This window comes from Apteryx mantelli, chromosome 30, assembly GCF_036417845.1.
Source record: "Apteryx mantelli isolate bAptMan1 chromosome 30, bAptMan1.hap1, whole genome shotgun sequence".
In the NCBI taxonomy this organism is placed as follows: Eukaryota; Metazoa; Chordata; class Aves; order Apterygiformes; family Apterygidae; genus Apteryx; species Apteryx mantelli.
Window position 1 is genome coordinate 4,539,918 of NC_090007.1, and position 15,473 is coordinate 4,555,390.

General features: G+C 43.5%; 2 protein-coding genes across 9 annotated transcripts in view; one reads left to right on the plus strand and one right to left on the minus strand.

Annotated features, from left to right (window-relative positions):
• ELAVL1 (ELAV like RNA binding protein 1) overlaps positions 1–2,760 on the minus strand; it is a 36,446-nt gene extending 33,686 nt beyond the window's left edge. For 2 of the 3 annotated variants that reach the window (XM_067312943.1, XM_067312945.1), the window contains exon 1: positions 2,661–2,760. The gene's annotated coding sequence lies outside the window, so the exon portion shown is untranslated. The remainder of the gene's footprint in view (positions 1–2,660) is intronic. The other variant, XM_067312944.1, reaches the window with a different exon arrangement.
• Positions 2,761–6,201: 3,441 nt separating this feature from the next.
• MATK (megakaryocyte-associated tyrosine kinase) overlaps positions 6,202–15,473 on the plus strand; it is a 32,620-nt gene continuing 23,348 nt past the window's right edge. For 5 of the 6 annotated variants that reach the window (XM_067312638.1, XM_067312636.1, XM_067312637.1 and 2 more), the window contains exons 1-2: positions 6,202–6,278; positions 9,283–9,493. The gene's annotated coding sequence lies outside the window, so the exon portion shown is untranslated. Of the gene's footprint in view, positions 6,279–9,282; positions 9,494–13,193; positions 13,356–15,473 lie in introns of all 6 variants that reach the window. The other variant, XM_067312639.1, reaches the window with a different exon arrangement.

Sequence of the window (15,473 nt, forward strand, 5' to 3'; positions counted from 1 at the left end):
GTATGCACACACACAAGGAAATCCTCTGTCTTCTTGGCATAGCTTATTTCCACCCTACTCCCCCTCAAAAAAAGAGAAACAAAAACAAAAGCTTAAAAACTATTTTTTGCATACATCACCTACGTATAATAAGGTTGTATAATCAAATGCATCATTTAGGCCAGCAGTTTGAAGCTTGCAGGTGCCTAGATCACAGAACTGCAGTTCAAACAGGAGAAATGCCCTGACTAGTTTTTAGTAGAAGGCAAAATTTAACACATCTCTTATGCTGGGACTATGTCACTGCTTCCAAATGCTTAAATTAGATGAAAGCTAATTTCCTAGAGCTAATTTCTATGCTTTTTCTACAGTGCTTAGAGATAGTTGGGTTTTTCTGCATTTCCAAATACCTTTAAAAAAAAAGTCTGCAAGTACAGTGAGTTTAAGTTTTCTTTAACTAGCAAACAGTCTGCCATCTTTACAAGTAGCTTATCCACAAGACACACACTCAGTGCAATATCTAGTAACATTTTACCGTAATCAATTCACAGAGGCCTTGTAACAAGCAACAAACATTAAAGAGACCAGCCCTTCAGGAACAAAGCAGGCTGGCGTAAGGGCTTAGAGAAACAGATTTTAAAAGAAAAACAAAATGCCACTAGCAGGTCAAGAGAAGAAGATTTTTTCAGGAGAAGATAAGCGACAGAATATGCAAGAAATAGCAAGTAGAAAATAGAGTGCTTGAATTAGGAGCATAGATGACAGTTCATGGTAAGTTAACATCAACAATTAGAAACTAGCCACATTCAACAGAAGTGATTAAGAAAGATGTTACACACGAAATTGGTACTTCCACTTAGACTGTTCTTAACACTACTACTATTGCTCCCACAAACCTGGCACTGCATGAGACACTGCACATGGGAAAGCAGTATAACCATATTTATCTGGTGTTGCAGAACCACCCACATCAGGGCCAAATAACTAAGCCCATAAATTCACTCTACAATATACTTAACCACAACACCAGCTTAAGATGTTCCTGTTCTCATTCCAGCCAAATCAAGCGGACAGCATACTGCAGGGGCAAGCAATAGGAATTCTTTAAGTCAGAACTGCTGAACGCTTTTAATCATGAAGCCACACACTTGTTTGCAGCATCATACAAACAGTTCTACTGCTTCAAAACCAAATCTAGCATGGTCAGAGTAAGGTAGCATGCTGCATAGACTTAGAAGGCTCAGGGAACTAGGCTTTACTATCACACAGTACAGACACCCCCAAGATTCACTGGAAATCCAAGAGTTGATGAAAACGTATCATATAGGCTTGATAAAACATGTAAAATATATAGACTTTACCCCAGTTTTAAAGAGAGACACATTGGTCTGTGAGAACTCTGTTCACATAGATCTAGAAAGGAAAGTGGTTCAAACATGAGTACTGGAGGACAGCAGACTGCAAAAGAGGCAAGAGATGCACAACATGAGAAATCAACATCCACATTCACGGCATAAAATGAAAGAGAAAAAAAGAGAAGAAATAGAGATCAAGAGAAGCACTCAATTATGTCAACAGCCAGCAACATTAATAAAGAGTACTAATAAGAGGTATTAATAAATGAATCTCTATCCTTCTTATTTGTTCCCACCCTTATTTTCCTACAGGCATCTTGTTATGTGGATCACAGGATCCAAGGTATAAGCCCTCCATAGAATGAAATGTTTCCCTTCTCAACAAGCCTCAGATATAGGCCACTGCCTTACAGATAATGCCACTCCACTACCCAACACTACAGAATATGATTGCCTGCATACTCACTTCTGTACAAACTATTCCACCACAACTCAGTGGTCCTTTCTCCAGGCTACCGCTGCACACATTCTTTTCACCCACATCCTCCCACTGAATGCTCCCCTAACACATTCTTGCCTCTTCCAATCGCTACCTAAAGAGTAAGTGCTCTACTTTGAAAAACCTCCCACCAGTACTAACAATAGTGGGCTACTACTTCAGTCGTGATTTCTTCCAGTCAAAGGCAGTTAACACAGCATTACCTAACCTTGTTCCTAGCAGGCCTAAATTAGCGTCGATATTAATAAGTGCTGTCCACATTAGGAAGCCCACCCTCGGATACTGCCAGTCAATAAAGATGCACCAGTCTTATCGAAGGTGGGAGATTTAAAAGACCTACTACAGACACACGCAAAATAAATATAAAGAACAACGAGCATTAACCGTAAAAAGAGAAACTCCAAGATAAGGTATGGACCCGGGTAGCACATCCCCCACCCAGGGCCAGCTCCCTCCGCAGGAGCCCCAGGCAACGAGACCCACGGCCTCGCCGCCCGCCAGCACAGAGGCCTCGGGCTCCTCCACCACCGCCCGGGCCCCATCCATCCTACGCAGGCCCTCGCCGCCCCGCAGGCCCCAGGCCCGGCCCCGCCACCCCCGGGCCGCATGCCGCAGCCCCGGCCCGCCCGCCCCGGGCCCGCGCTCCCCCTTCGGCTGGCCCCTCCCCCTCGCAGGCCCCGGCTCTCCCCCCGCAGGCCCAGGCGCAGGCCCAGGCCTCAGCCTCGCTGGCGCGGCCCGCGCGGGCCGCTCCTGCCCCCGCCGGCCCCGCGGGAGCCGCGCGGGGCTTCCCGGGCGCTCCCCAGCGGCCCGAGGCGGCCGGGCCTCACCTGTCGGCGGCTCGGCAGGGCCTGGGCAGCGGGAGGCTAACGGCTCCGCAGCGCGCACAACAAGCCGCTCGCAGCGCCGCTGGGCACGCCCACGCCCCGCCCGCCGAGCCCCGTTGGCTGCGGCGCGCACGTGCCCGGCGCCCTATTGGCCCCGCGGCCTGTCCGTCAAGAGCGGGCCGGGGAGGAGGAGCGCCGGGCGGGGGACGGGCACCGCCGGTCTCGCGCGGGGAGCCGGACCCTGCGCGCCGCCGCGGGCCCGCCTGAGGCGAGGCGAGGCGAGGGCCTGCGGCGGCGGCGGCGCGCAGGGCCCGAGCCGGCCCGGCCGCAGGGGCAGCGGGGAGGCGAGCGGGGAGCTCCGGGCCGCGGGGGCGGGAGGGGTCCCCTGTGGGGACGGGTCAGGGCTTCAGACAGGGCCTGCCTGGAGCCTGCCGAGCTGGTGCTGCCCTGCTCAGCTGGGCCTTGCTGAGGTGACTGCCAGGAGCTGGGAGAAAGCAGGTCTTGCCCCCATTGCTCCCCTTGCGCAAGTCCTTCCACGCTGGGCTCCCACGGGGAGAAGTGCAAGTTCCTCCTTGCAGGAAAAGTTAGACTAGACTGGAGGAGCTAGCAAGAGCAGGACAGCCCCAGGCTCTGGGCGTCTGTGGTCAGTCACTCCCCGTTGGCTGAAGTTTTCTCTCTCCCTGGATGTAGAGATGGTGCCAACTGCAGCACAGAGAAACGGGGGAGCCTCGCTGAGCAATAGCACAAAGGAATGCTTGTGACTCTTGGTTAAGAGATTAAATTGTTCCTGTGCGAAAGAAATGCTCTATAGCAGAAGCTATGATGGTCAGCTCTTTTCTATGCTCTAGGAAGTCCTTCTGCGATGATCTTAACTCTTCTGATCCCTCCATCCAGAGCCAGCATGTTTTTGGTAGTCAGGGGCATACCTTTGCATCCGTACCTAATTCCACTGCACAGGCAGAGTCCTTGAATGTAAAATTCCACTAGTCTGCAGGAAACAAGTGTCTTTTTGTCATTAACATAGTATTGTGCAATAATACCCATGGTACAAAGCAGTATGTTTTGTACATGACTCACTTGTGAATTTGAAAGACTGTAAATCCTGTATATCTGACAAGGTCTAAATTTGGTACTCAACTTTGGACAAAAATTCCAAAAAGTAACATCAGAATATTGCTGCATTAAAATGTTTAATGTTATTTTCTTTATCAAAGACAACTCATGAATTTGAGTTTTACTTAGTTGAGTAACATGACTGTAAAATCAAATTAATGTACCTTTTTCTGGACTAGAAGAGTAGTGAGATCCAGCCTGAAGGATGGAAACTTGAGATACAGTGGCAAAACCATATAGGGGTATGCGTGCTTTGCCATTTCATTGCATGCATACATGTAGAAATACTCTGTACCTAGTAATAACTACCCTGGAACACATGGAAAATCACACAGTCACAATAGTAAATATCTTTCCTCTACCTACCTTGACTTGGAATAGATTCCAATTTTGCCTCTGGCAAAGGCCTTGCATAGTAAATTCCCAACATTGTTGCACTGATGGTATCGGGTTTTCTGTCCAGAAATACATTTCAGAAACCCTATCATGTGGTCCTGTTATATTGGGCTGTTATATATGTTATATATGGGATCCTAATCTTCCATATAGTATGCCCAAGAACAAACCAGTTTCTGCAATAGTCTGGAGGGCACGGCACCAAAGAGAAGGTGATGGGAAGCATCATTAAATCAAGAGTCCATTGAAGAAGTTAACCATTAAGAGAAATGCTGAAGAGAGTTATTACTCTTTTTCTTTCGTCTTTACCATAGCTCTCAATGCCAGATGGGGAATCCTTACGTGTAAATTCCAATCCTGACAGGTCTGGAAATAACCTTCAAGGCCCCATAAAATATTAAAGATGTTTGTGGCATCTGTTATTTGCTCATGCTGCTATGTATGCCAGCCACAATATCACAATTTTGTCATTCACAACAATGGCAGCTTTCTGTTACTGTGTATCTTGCATTTTTCTTGTATCATTCAGTTTTTAATTAAGCAACCCTGTTCTTGGGCCTAAGATAGGTCTCTTAGGTTTCCAAAATTGAGGCCATAGGCATGAAACTGCTGCACTGAGCTTTGATACTGTTATTCACAACAGCACATTTTCAGTTTAATTATTTCATTTAGCATCATAAACATTGTGTTATGTAAAATTGTGATGACAATTAGCTAACCTGTATGTCATTTTTTAAAGGAATGATCTCATTTTGCTGAAATGTATTCATTTTCAGTTGCCATGTTTCAGTTCATTGTGAAAATACATCAGTCTTAAGGTTTCATGATAATATAGAATTTTTTAAAATGCAAAGCGAGCTGTCCTGGTGAAGTCATTTTACGATGATGCAATGTCATGTCATCTGGCTCTTCACATGTATGTTCAGTCAGGCTAGTCGTTGATTTACACTGAAACATGAAAAAAGTTCAGCGCCAACCGAGTTATGTTTGGTGATACTGCAAGACATTTGTCGACACGGTTCTTGCATGTGGCAGGAAAATGAACAATGCGAAGTGAAGCTCTGAAGTGGTTGCCACAAGGACAAATGGTTATAACTGGCCATGAATAAATATCAGCTAGAAACTGCAGGTTACGAAAGGAGAAAGATTGTTGCGGAGCCTTCTAACAAACGTAACAGGGACAAAATGCCTCCTTACTTTTAAGATGGAGTTTAATAGAGGACGTAAGAGCACTTTATGGGCAGGATCAGCCCACACCTGAACACAGATCTGCTCACTTTAATCAAAAGTCCTACTAGCTACGGAAAGGAGGAGTTTGAGCAGCCCCAGCCCTTGTGGTTCGCTCCTCCGGCAGTGCCTCATTTCAGGACTTAATGACCTGGAAGGTGTCTCCAGACTGTTTTCTGACAGACTTCTCCACAGATTCTTTTCACCCTGCTCTTTTAAGTAGCTTCCTTATTGTTACATCATTTTTGTCGTTATGATAAAACACTATAAAACTGTTTTATCTTTTCCTTGACCACAAGAGTGGTTATTTGGAGTATACTATAGTCAGTATTACACAATAGATCCTACATATATATATGTATATGTGTGTATATATATATCTTGAACAGATTTCTAGGCCCATTCAGGCGCGTATTTCCAGACATACTGAGTAGTTGCTCCAGGAAGGCCCCATAAACGACGTTTAAAGCAGCATTTTTGGTAGCCTGCTACGACCCCTCTTCGCCTACCTGTGAGGAGCCAGTGCCCTCGGCTCAGACACGGCACCGCGCCGGCGTTAGGGCATCTGCCGATGACAGATATCGATAACAGGCGACTGATGTGACCGCATCGACACAGCGCATCAACAACCGACGCCCTCGCTGATCACCAGCGGCCCAGCCCTCGCCGCGGGCGCGTCGCAGCTGTGTGAGGGCGCGAACCCGCCCCCCGCGGCCGCCTCCCCCCCCCACGCGCCTCGTGCCGCGCCCGCCCGCGGGGAGGAGCGCCGCGTCGTCACGTGCCCCTTCCCCCTCCCCCCCCCCCCCCCGCGGCTCGCTGCGGTCGCTAAAATGGCGGCTGGGAGCTGTTAAGCCTCGCGCGCGGCGCCGCCGGGCCTTGGGGCAGGTAACCGGCGGCGGGGGGGAGCGGGGCGCCCCTCGCCGCTGCCCGTCACCGCTACCGGCGCCGCCGGGCCCGCCCCCCTCCTCTCTCGGGCAGGCCCCGCCCCGCCTCGCCGCTGCCGGGGCGACGCCGGCATGGCGGCTCCCGCGCCCCCCCCTCCCCCGGCCCTCAGGGCGGCTAAAATGGCGGCGGGGCGCCCGCCCCCGAGGCTGCCGGGCGGGCGGGATCCCGCTGGGGCTCCGCGCTCATCCCGTCGCACCGCTGCGGCGGGCCGGGCCGGGCCCCCCTTGGCCCGGGGCCGCTCTGGAGGGGTTCGGGTTCCGGGTGCCGGAGCTCCCTCTTCCGTCCGTTTCTGCCGCGTTCGGTAACTAGCTCCTGAAAGGTGTCCTGGCTTCTGCACTGCCCTCCCCTGCCGCCGGGGCAGCCTTCCTCCTCCCTGGCGTGTTCAGTTTCTTTACGTTCCCCTTCCTCCTTTAGGGTGTCGTGTTTCTTTCAGACCTCTGTTTTCCCTTAAAAGCCCCTTTCCCACCCGTTCCGTTGTCCTCGCAGAGCTTCAACCACCAGTCTTCTGTTTCTTTAAACAAAAGTTCTCAGCATCGTTCCAAGATTTTGGGGTACCTGACGTCCCAGTTCTATCTCCTTGTGGTTTGTAGTCCCAGACAGTGGTTTTTGCGTGCCAGACTCAAGGGCAGCTGTATCACTCCACTGTGAGCATCCTCCCAAATAATGCTTTCTGGTTCCGCTTTTCTTGTAGTTCCCCTCTGCTCTTCTCGCTCCTGGTGTGCTGTGGATCTCAGGAATTCCTTGGTTCCCACCCAGTCATCATTCCTGAGGGTAACTTCCTCCCCTGAGATCTGCTCTGATAATATCCACTTGTTCAGAGCGTTTTGTCCTCTCCAGAAGCTCTTTCTCCTGATTCTTTGTAGAAGCACGGAGTCATGTTTGGGATTTCACTTCCTAGGAGTTACCCTCATTGTGGTTAGCAGCAAGTACTTGTTTCATTGTGCTGGTGCTGTCTTTTCACTTGTGAATTCTGTAACCTGGGGCATATTCTGCTGTTTCTTGCACTGCAATAAGAGAAGCCCCATTTTCTTCAGCTCTAATAACTAACTAAAATGTTGCACGGTGTTAAAATGCCCAAATACCAAAAATTGGGTTGTAAGCTAATGGCTTAAGGATACATGAAAATAACTTATTTGCTCTTTAAATTCAAGTCTGAAACAAAACTTGCAAGATAGAAATTGAAAGGTTGTATTTCCTTTAACAGATATTCTATGGTAGTTAATTCTCATTTCGGTTCAATAATAAAGGGATTTGTTTCCTCTTGACTAACTCGGTCAAAAGTTGACAGAGATCTGGTTATAATGATTTCTTCAGTAACATAATAGTTACTTTTTTTTTTTAATCAAGTTTCTCTACTTCTTGATATAACAAGAATCTACATCTGTGTTGCTGGAAGGGATAGGCTATCCTGTTAGTGGAATATGGTGTTATGTAGATAAAAATCCTTCTTTAAAAGCCCATGCACCATTCATGTAAGCATTTAGTACAAAGTTTGGAACCAAAACAACCTTTGCTTGTGTTGCGTGACATGGGCCTGGGCAGCCTGCTCTAGTTGGCCCTGCTCTGAGCAGGAGGTTGGACTAGGTGATTTCCAGAGGTCCCTGCTAACTTCAACCATTCTGTGATCTTTAGGCTGCTTTCTGTGTTCCTTTCTCGGAAACCACGTTAGCGTTTCCATGGTCTCTGTAGTTCTGTTTCTGTCTGTGTAATAGCACTTCTTCATCGCACAGGGATATTATGAGGGCATTAAATATTTAGATTGATGAGGCAAATGAGGATATAAAATGTAGCAAAAATGTAGCGTACTCTCATTTGTCTTGAGCATCCTTTTCCAGATGAAGCTGTGAATGGCTGTTTCATTTACGCACTGGGACCGCTTCTAGTTTATGTTGTTTAGGGGAGAAATGTCATAGGGTTTCAAGTGATAGATTTTTACCTGAAGGAAGGTGGTTTTGCATTATCTGCACAGTGGTTTGGAGATTCTTCGTAAAGCTAAGCATGAAATCTCTGTGCTAGATTTTATCCTGATGTGGATCAGTGGTGAGGATAAGGTTAATGTTAAAATGTAGTGGAGAGTTTTAAACATGTCACATGTAGTGTTCCTTCAAATATACTTGACTTAGTCCTCCGTTGTCTCTGAAAGGATGTGACACTTTATAGTGCTTAAATAGCTATTAATTAAATGGTAATGGTCTTGTATTTGAAGACTGCTTTTGAACAGATAATACTGATCACTGTCTTCACAGTGGCAATAGCATTTCTATATATTTATAAAATATGTAGACATATACTGCATGTGCAAATAAATGTTGGGCTTTGAAGTTAATTACACAGTTAAGAGTGATATTAAAAAATGAAAGCTTGAATTTAACGACCCCAACAATAGCATCCTTTGGGCACATTCTTAAATGTGGTGGGTCATTGGAGAGCTCACTCTCTGGATGGTATGTTATGTGCTCCTTAAAAATGTTACTGCTGCAACTTTTAGCATGTTACATTTGCTTGAATTATACTTTGTAGGGCAAAGATGTAATAATGGACTAAGGAGTGAGATACATAAGTGAATGAGAAGATGCTTTAATAGTCCTACTTTGACTTAGTGCTGGATAAAACCATGAGTATTTTCTGCCTGTGGTACCCAAGGTGAAACTGTTTGTTGCTCCTCATTGTGTGCAATCTGTGCTACTGTTGTTTTCTTAGAGACCTGTGTTCTGGCTTCTTTCTGTGCTTATCTTGGCTCCAGTCTTCATCAGTTGTGACCTTAGCATTGTAGCACAGACTTGAACTGCAGTGTTGGTCAAAGTTTTTCCTAAGTTGACTGGCCTGCAGGGTGCTAATAAAATGCAGTATTAGTTGATTCTGCATATGGAAACTGGGTCTGTTAAGTAAAACTTTGCGCTCCTGTGTATTTGTTTATATCTTTCATTTATTTCTCTTTTTACAGCACTCAGCCAGCTGCAGTTTAATCGCATCCAACCAGTGCAGCAAGCCATACGATACAGCAAACTCCTGCATGGCAAATCTTATGTTCCCACTGTCAGAATAATACAGCTGTTGCCTCTGGAGCACATCAGACACAGTGGGGACAGGAGTATGATTATGGAAGTCAGCAGCGGAAACCTATTCCCTAGCCTGTCATAACACCAAAGTTACAGGTATTAATCCATGGGCACTTCCTGGTTTTTTTTCTTGTTTGTTTGTTTTTTGTTTGCTTGGTAACCTATACTGACAGCATTTGCTCATGTTAATTGCGCAGTAAAGATAGTAATGGTTAAGATTGCTTATTCGCTGTGCGTCTAATCTTTAATTGAAAAGTCTCAGTCATTACTACCTTCATTTTTTTTCACGCCTACACATTCTGGCACTAAAATGTGCGTTTCAGGTGGCAGGATACCAAAAAGAAAACCTATTCGGGAACTTCCTCTGCTGCACAACAGTTTAATAGAGCTTTAATTATCCCTCTTTGGATATTGCTCTCAGATAACTCATTGGAAGTAACAGGCAATGTATCGGGACTAAAGTCCAAGCTTTGGGTGTAGTCTGTTGCAAGTAATTCTCAGGGGCTCTTCACAGAGAATTGTACAGGTATGGAAACTGAGTCAGAGAGGCTCATTAGGGTTTTGAAACCATTGAGGAAGTGCGACGGAATTTGGATTAGGGCTTCAGTAGGAGTCGGTAAGTAACACCCTTGTACTCAGTCATGCTGCTTTCTTGGATGTTAAAAGCATAGTTGTTCAGAAAATTTTAGAGGTAGTACTTTGATTTTCTCCCTGTCCCCCCTCCCTCCTCCCAGCCCTTTCTGACTCCTGGGTGATTTGCAGAAGGTACATTACTCTTTTAATAACTGGTATGTTATGGACGTTTACTGAGTTTGCATCATCTACATGTATTTCCTGGATTAAAATTAGGATTACTGATACTTTTCGGAGAAATTGGTTCCAGTCAGCTGTGGCTGTCTGTCTGTCAGAGCAGACTTAAGCCCTCCTGCTGCTGCTGTGCCTCCCCACCCCCCAAAAAAACCACTTACCTGTCCACCATAAAGATTTAGCTGCATTACAAAAAAAGGATGTGCTGTCCTACTTGTGAGGTGGTCTGTAGGAAGTGAGGGCTCCCAGTGAACTAAATTAGGAATTGCCTGCCTTGGCATGATATCAAGTTATGAAGATTTTGCAACTTCTTATTACCCATTCCAAAACTGACATATCTTTTAAATGTTGAACTTGCTGCTGTGATTTATCAACAGAAAGGTTTACTACATTCAAGTGTTTACTTTTGTCTGTTGTCTGTCAGAACTTTTTGCTGGCATGTTTCTTCCTTTACTTTTTACCATATTTAACTCAGAGCCTTAAGGTTAAATTTGCAGGCCTGCTTAAATGGTGCTTTTTTGTAACTGTAAAATGAGTGGGTATAATACAGAAATTCAGACTAATATCATGTAATCTCTGTAGCACTGTTTCTGCAGTACTGTCAGAATCATTTTATTGTTTCTTCTTCACCGAGACCGCTACCAGAGAGCAAAGTGCAGCTGATATCAGCATTTCCTAGGGACTTGTCTCAGAGTATTCTGTTCTCATGCTTTAAAGATAATGAAGTGAGTCATTGTCTTTACATCTCATGTGATTTATTATAGACATATCTCTAATGCTTTCCGAGGAAAAACAGATCTTTTGTTCTGACTTGTGCCTTTGAACTAGTAGGCTAGTTGGGAGTTTGCTTAACTAGGGAGTTGTTTTGATTTATTTTTTTAATCTATGTACTGAGAACACTTCAGCAGACAGTGGATCTTGTGGGAGCTTTTTGATTTTTCTTTTTATAGGTATACTTTGACATCAATAAAGAATAGATTCATCAGCACCTTTTATCTACATCGATGTGCCAGTGTTCTTTTCCTGAAAAAGTGAGACTTATCTGCACTGGTTGTAGATTGGTAGTTCTAATAAAGGAGTACATTTGGTGTCTTGAGGAAAAATTGTCAACTTTTGAAGCTTCAGGAATGTGGAAGACTTCCTAGACCAAGCCGTCAACACAGCTTGTATATTAACATCTCCAACCCATCCTGCTGTTAGCATTAGATTTACTTATTACCTGTCCATCTTTTGTCATGAAGATAGCAAGGTAAAGCTGTAACAAGAAGCAAAATAAAACAGGGAAATAAAGTTTAGGCATCTAGCCTAACCCAAAGGATATATTTGTAGGCGGAAGTATCAAATTACTGCCAAGTATAGAATAAGATATTTGAAGGAGGAAAGAATCTACGAATAACAGATGAAAGGACTGTGAACTGCTGAGTAGCTCAAGTCAAATGTAGACATATTTGTACTTGGATGGAAAATACTCATAATTCTTGCTAGACACTCCATGATAACAGAAGTGACAAGCCATTCTGCAAAGAACAGAGGGATAATAGGACAGTTTTCTACCTCCTTTAATAAATAAGTTTCTCAATAATAAGCCCTCATTGACTAACAGCAGGCAAGCAGCTTGGCTGTGGTGGCAACTTTTCTCCTGATCCACACTAATACCGGTGACAGCAGGTCTATAGATCTGGTGACTTAAAGGAAAAACATAGCTGCCTCTCCTTCTCACTCTGAGACAAGATTCTCGATCAGGACTGCGAAAGGGCCTGAGGGTGACAGGGGTGATCAAAAGCATAATATAGCTTCAATAGCAAAGATGACTGAGTAGGCTGGGACTCCTCGACCTGGTAGAGATGATCTAAAGTGGATATTAGATGTTTACAGAATCTGAAGTGGCATGAAGCAGCTGGATAGAAAGTGACTGTTACTTGTCTCTTCCAGTATAAGAAGCCAGATCTTCAAATGAAGCTAGTAGGAGCTAGTTTCAAAGCAAACAAGAGGTGATGGTTCTCACAATGGATAGTAGGTCTGCAAAAGTCCTTGCTTACAGATGTTTTGATTGCAAAAAGCTAAAGGGGAAAACAAGGAGACTGAGCAACTAGTAGAGAGAGGTATTAAGGGTTTCCAGTGGACGGTTTGTGTCAGACTTGGGATATTCTTGGAGCTGATAGAGGCTGAGGGGGGTTGTGAGGGAGTATTATTTGTTTGACCTGTTCTACCTCTTCCCTGGGCGTTTGCTTACAATCACCACTGGAGACAGGATACTGTGCTACGTAAACCTGAATGTTCTTATTGCCAGATGATATCTTTCTGACAGATTTAACCCAGTTGTTTTATCACTGAATGATTTTTCTTGTTTTGTAAGTGGGCTTCATTTTGCTCAAGTCTCTCAGTCTTACGTGTATGCTAGTCTAGACTCCCTCTGTAGGTAACAGAAAGCAATTGCTAGGATGAATTGTCTTTTGGAGATGCTTATATCTCTGACCGGTCAGAACAGACAGATTTTCTTGATGACTAGTATGTCCTTTGTCTGGTGACCAACAGCTATTTAGGGTGCTTGTGAGTTTGATTTGATCTGCCACTGGTCAGAAGTCTGCAGCCCTTAGGCATCTGTCAGGGTAACTAAATGACTAAAGAAGTTGTTGTATGTTGTACTGATCTAAGTAAAGACTGTTTTTCTAGGGGTGAGTGTTCCCCCCCCCTTTTTTTTCCCTCCAGTCTAATACAATGTATTTCAGTCCATAATAAATATCTCCAGGTATTGCTATTAATGAATTGGCTTTGACTTTTCTAATGAATTTCAGAGTGATGCTTTAGCCTTCAGCATGTTATTTGTCTCTTTTAAATGGTAAAAGATCTTTCTAATTTAAGTGTTCCAGATCTAGTTATTTTTCTAGAGAGTCAAAGTAACCAAATCTTCCCACTGCAGGAATATCTGTCATACTAGCAACAACAATGGATTTTGTATGTTTTAAAGAGGTCTTGTGTCTTACTTCAGAAACTGGCAACATACGCTAATCTTGTGGTGACTCAGCCTGAACACCATATGGAATCAGAATGAGACCCCTCATGGGAATGGATTAAAACTGCCCACTTGCTCAGAGCGATTGCCAACGCTTCCTGCTTTTTCCCCTTCCTCTCCAGCTGATGTTCTCCTAGAGTAAGCACTGTTAGCCTCCTTCCATGTCGTTCCCTGCCAGTACCACCAAAATGTCATTAAATGGTTTTTTCCTATAAACAGTCTTGTTATCTAACTATTTTAGAGACAGACATCAAGAAATAAAATCTGTGAATTGTCTGCTGTCTGCCAAGTCAGTCAATTAAACCCCCCCACACTTTTTTTTAAATGAGCAACTAGCATCTGGAAGTAATTGTGAGAGCAAGTAATATTAGCCAGTACCTACTCAGCTGCAGTGTACTGCCAGGGATTTGTACTCCCCACCAAATGAGTGCTGCTGGAGCCCAGCATTCCTGTATTCTGTATGTATGTGTTTTATTTTAAAGTTCTTGCAGTATGGGTGAATTTAGAGTGGGTTCTCGAATGTATGACACCTAAATACTAGGGCCACCACTACTTCCTGTGGTCATGGAAGGAGATGAGCCTCCTACTCAGAATTTCCTTCTGGAAAAGCCTCTTTCCCTCTACTAACAGAAAGAGAATAGCTTCTTCAGTCTGTTTCATGCCAAGTGTTAAATTCTCCTAAACAGGCTATTTTTAATGCATTTTCTAAAACTGTGAAAATAAACTATGGAAATCATTTTCACATCATTTGTTTTGTATGTTTATAAATAGAAAACATAACTTACTACTTCATAATTATGTCTCCAAACTGTATTTGAAGTGACTTGAATGCATAAGTAATATTTTTTCCTATTTCCCAAGAGAATATGATATGAACTGTTTTACATATTCTTCATGAATTCCTTGATGTTATGCTAGAAAGTGATATTTCTATCACTGTTGGATATCCTAAATGAAACTGTTACAGAACTAGTATTTGAACTTTTTAATGGGTTATGTAGATTAACTCATTCCATTGTTAGTTTCTTTAAAAAAAAAAAAAAAAAGATTTTAAATAGGTACACAGAGATTGTAAATTGTTCCTCAAGCTTCTGGGCATGTTTGTGCGTTAAAAAATAAATAAAGAATAGCCAACAGTGTATCCATAACTAAAAATGTTAGATAACTTTGTTTTGTAGAAGAGGCAAGAAGTGATTCAAAACTGACTCCCATTTTGCTTACTCATATTTTTTTTCTTCTGATACTTATTTGGTAATGAGAGAAGCTTTTTCCTGCAGTTGAAATGTAAATATTTTGATGATAAAGGCAGTTTTCTCTGCCTACTAGAATAAATATGTGCTGTTTTGAATTTCTTGTTCACATATTTCTAAAATTTCTTCATGAAGTTTGTTCTTCAGTTAAATTTGACATGCTCCATACTTTTTTCAGTGCTTGATTATCTTTGACTCTATTTTCTCATGTTTTTCAAATCTCCTTTAACAGGTCTTCAAGAAGTAAAATAGATAAAAATAACTCCTTTTTTATGAAGTTCCACTTAGTTATTCAGTTGGGGGGTTTTTTGAGTGCTACAAATCTGTAAAGTAAACCTGGAAACAGATACTGTGTGGACTGGACCTTTCCCCCCCCCACCCCAGGAAATGGAAATAAGGCTGTGTTTGGAAGATCCAAGAAGTATAAAATTCCTGTTTAAAAAAAAACCCTAAGTTTTCAATTTTAAAAATATATTTTTAGCATTCAAACATTTGAGTCTAAATTTGGGCCTTGTGACTTTCAACAGGAATGGCTTTGAAATGTTATGTGTATTTCTACTCTGAAAAATACTAAATTTACAAATTTAATCTGATGCATCAGATGTTCAGTTTTACAAATACAGAAATATTCTCTTCTGCAAATTCAGTCTGAGCTCTTAAGAGCCTAGGTAGAACTGAGAACAATCTGTAATACTTCAATAACTTTGATATGTGTAGTCCTGTCTAATGTATCTTGACCACAAATATAAAGAATTTCAGTATGACCCATAAATACTGGTTTCTTCCTCAGATTAAGGAATTCTCTCTTCTTGCAAAATTAGAGCTTCTACCCACGCATTTACAACACTTTCCTATTCCTTGAGGATATAATAGCAGCAGCGCTTGTTCAGAACCACTCCAGAACAAAAGAAATATTACCCTGCAAAGTGATAGTACCTTGTCAAAGCAAGAAGTTAAAAGCCTTTTAAGGCAAATGCTGGGTTTAATATCAGCACTGATCATTCTG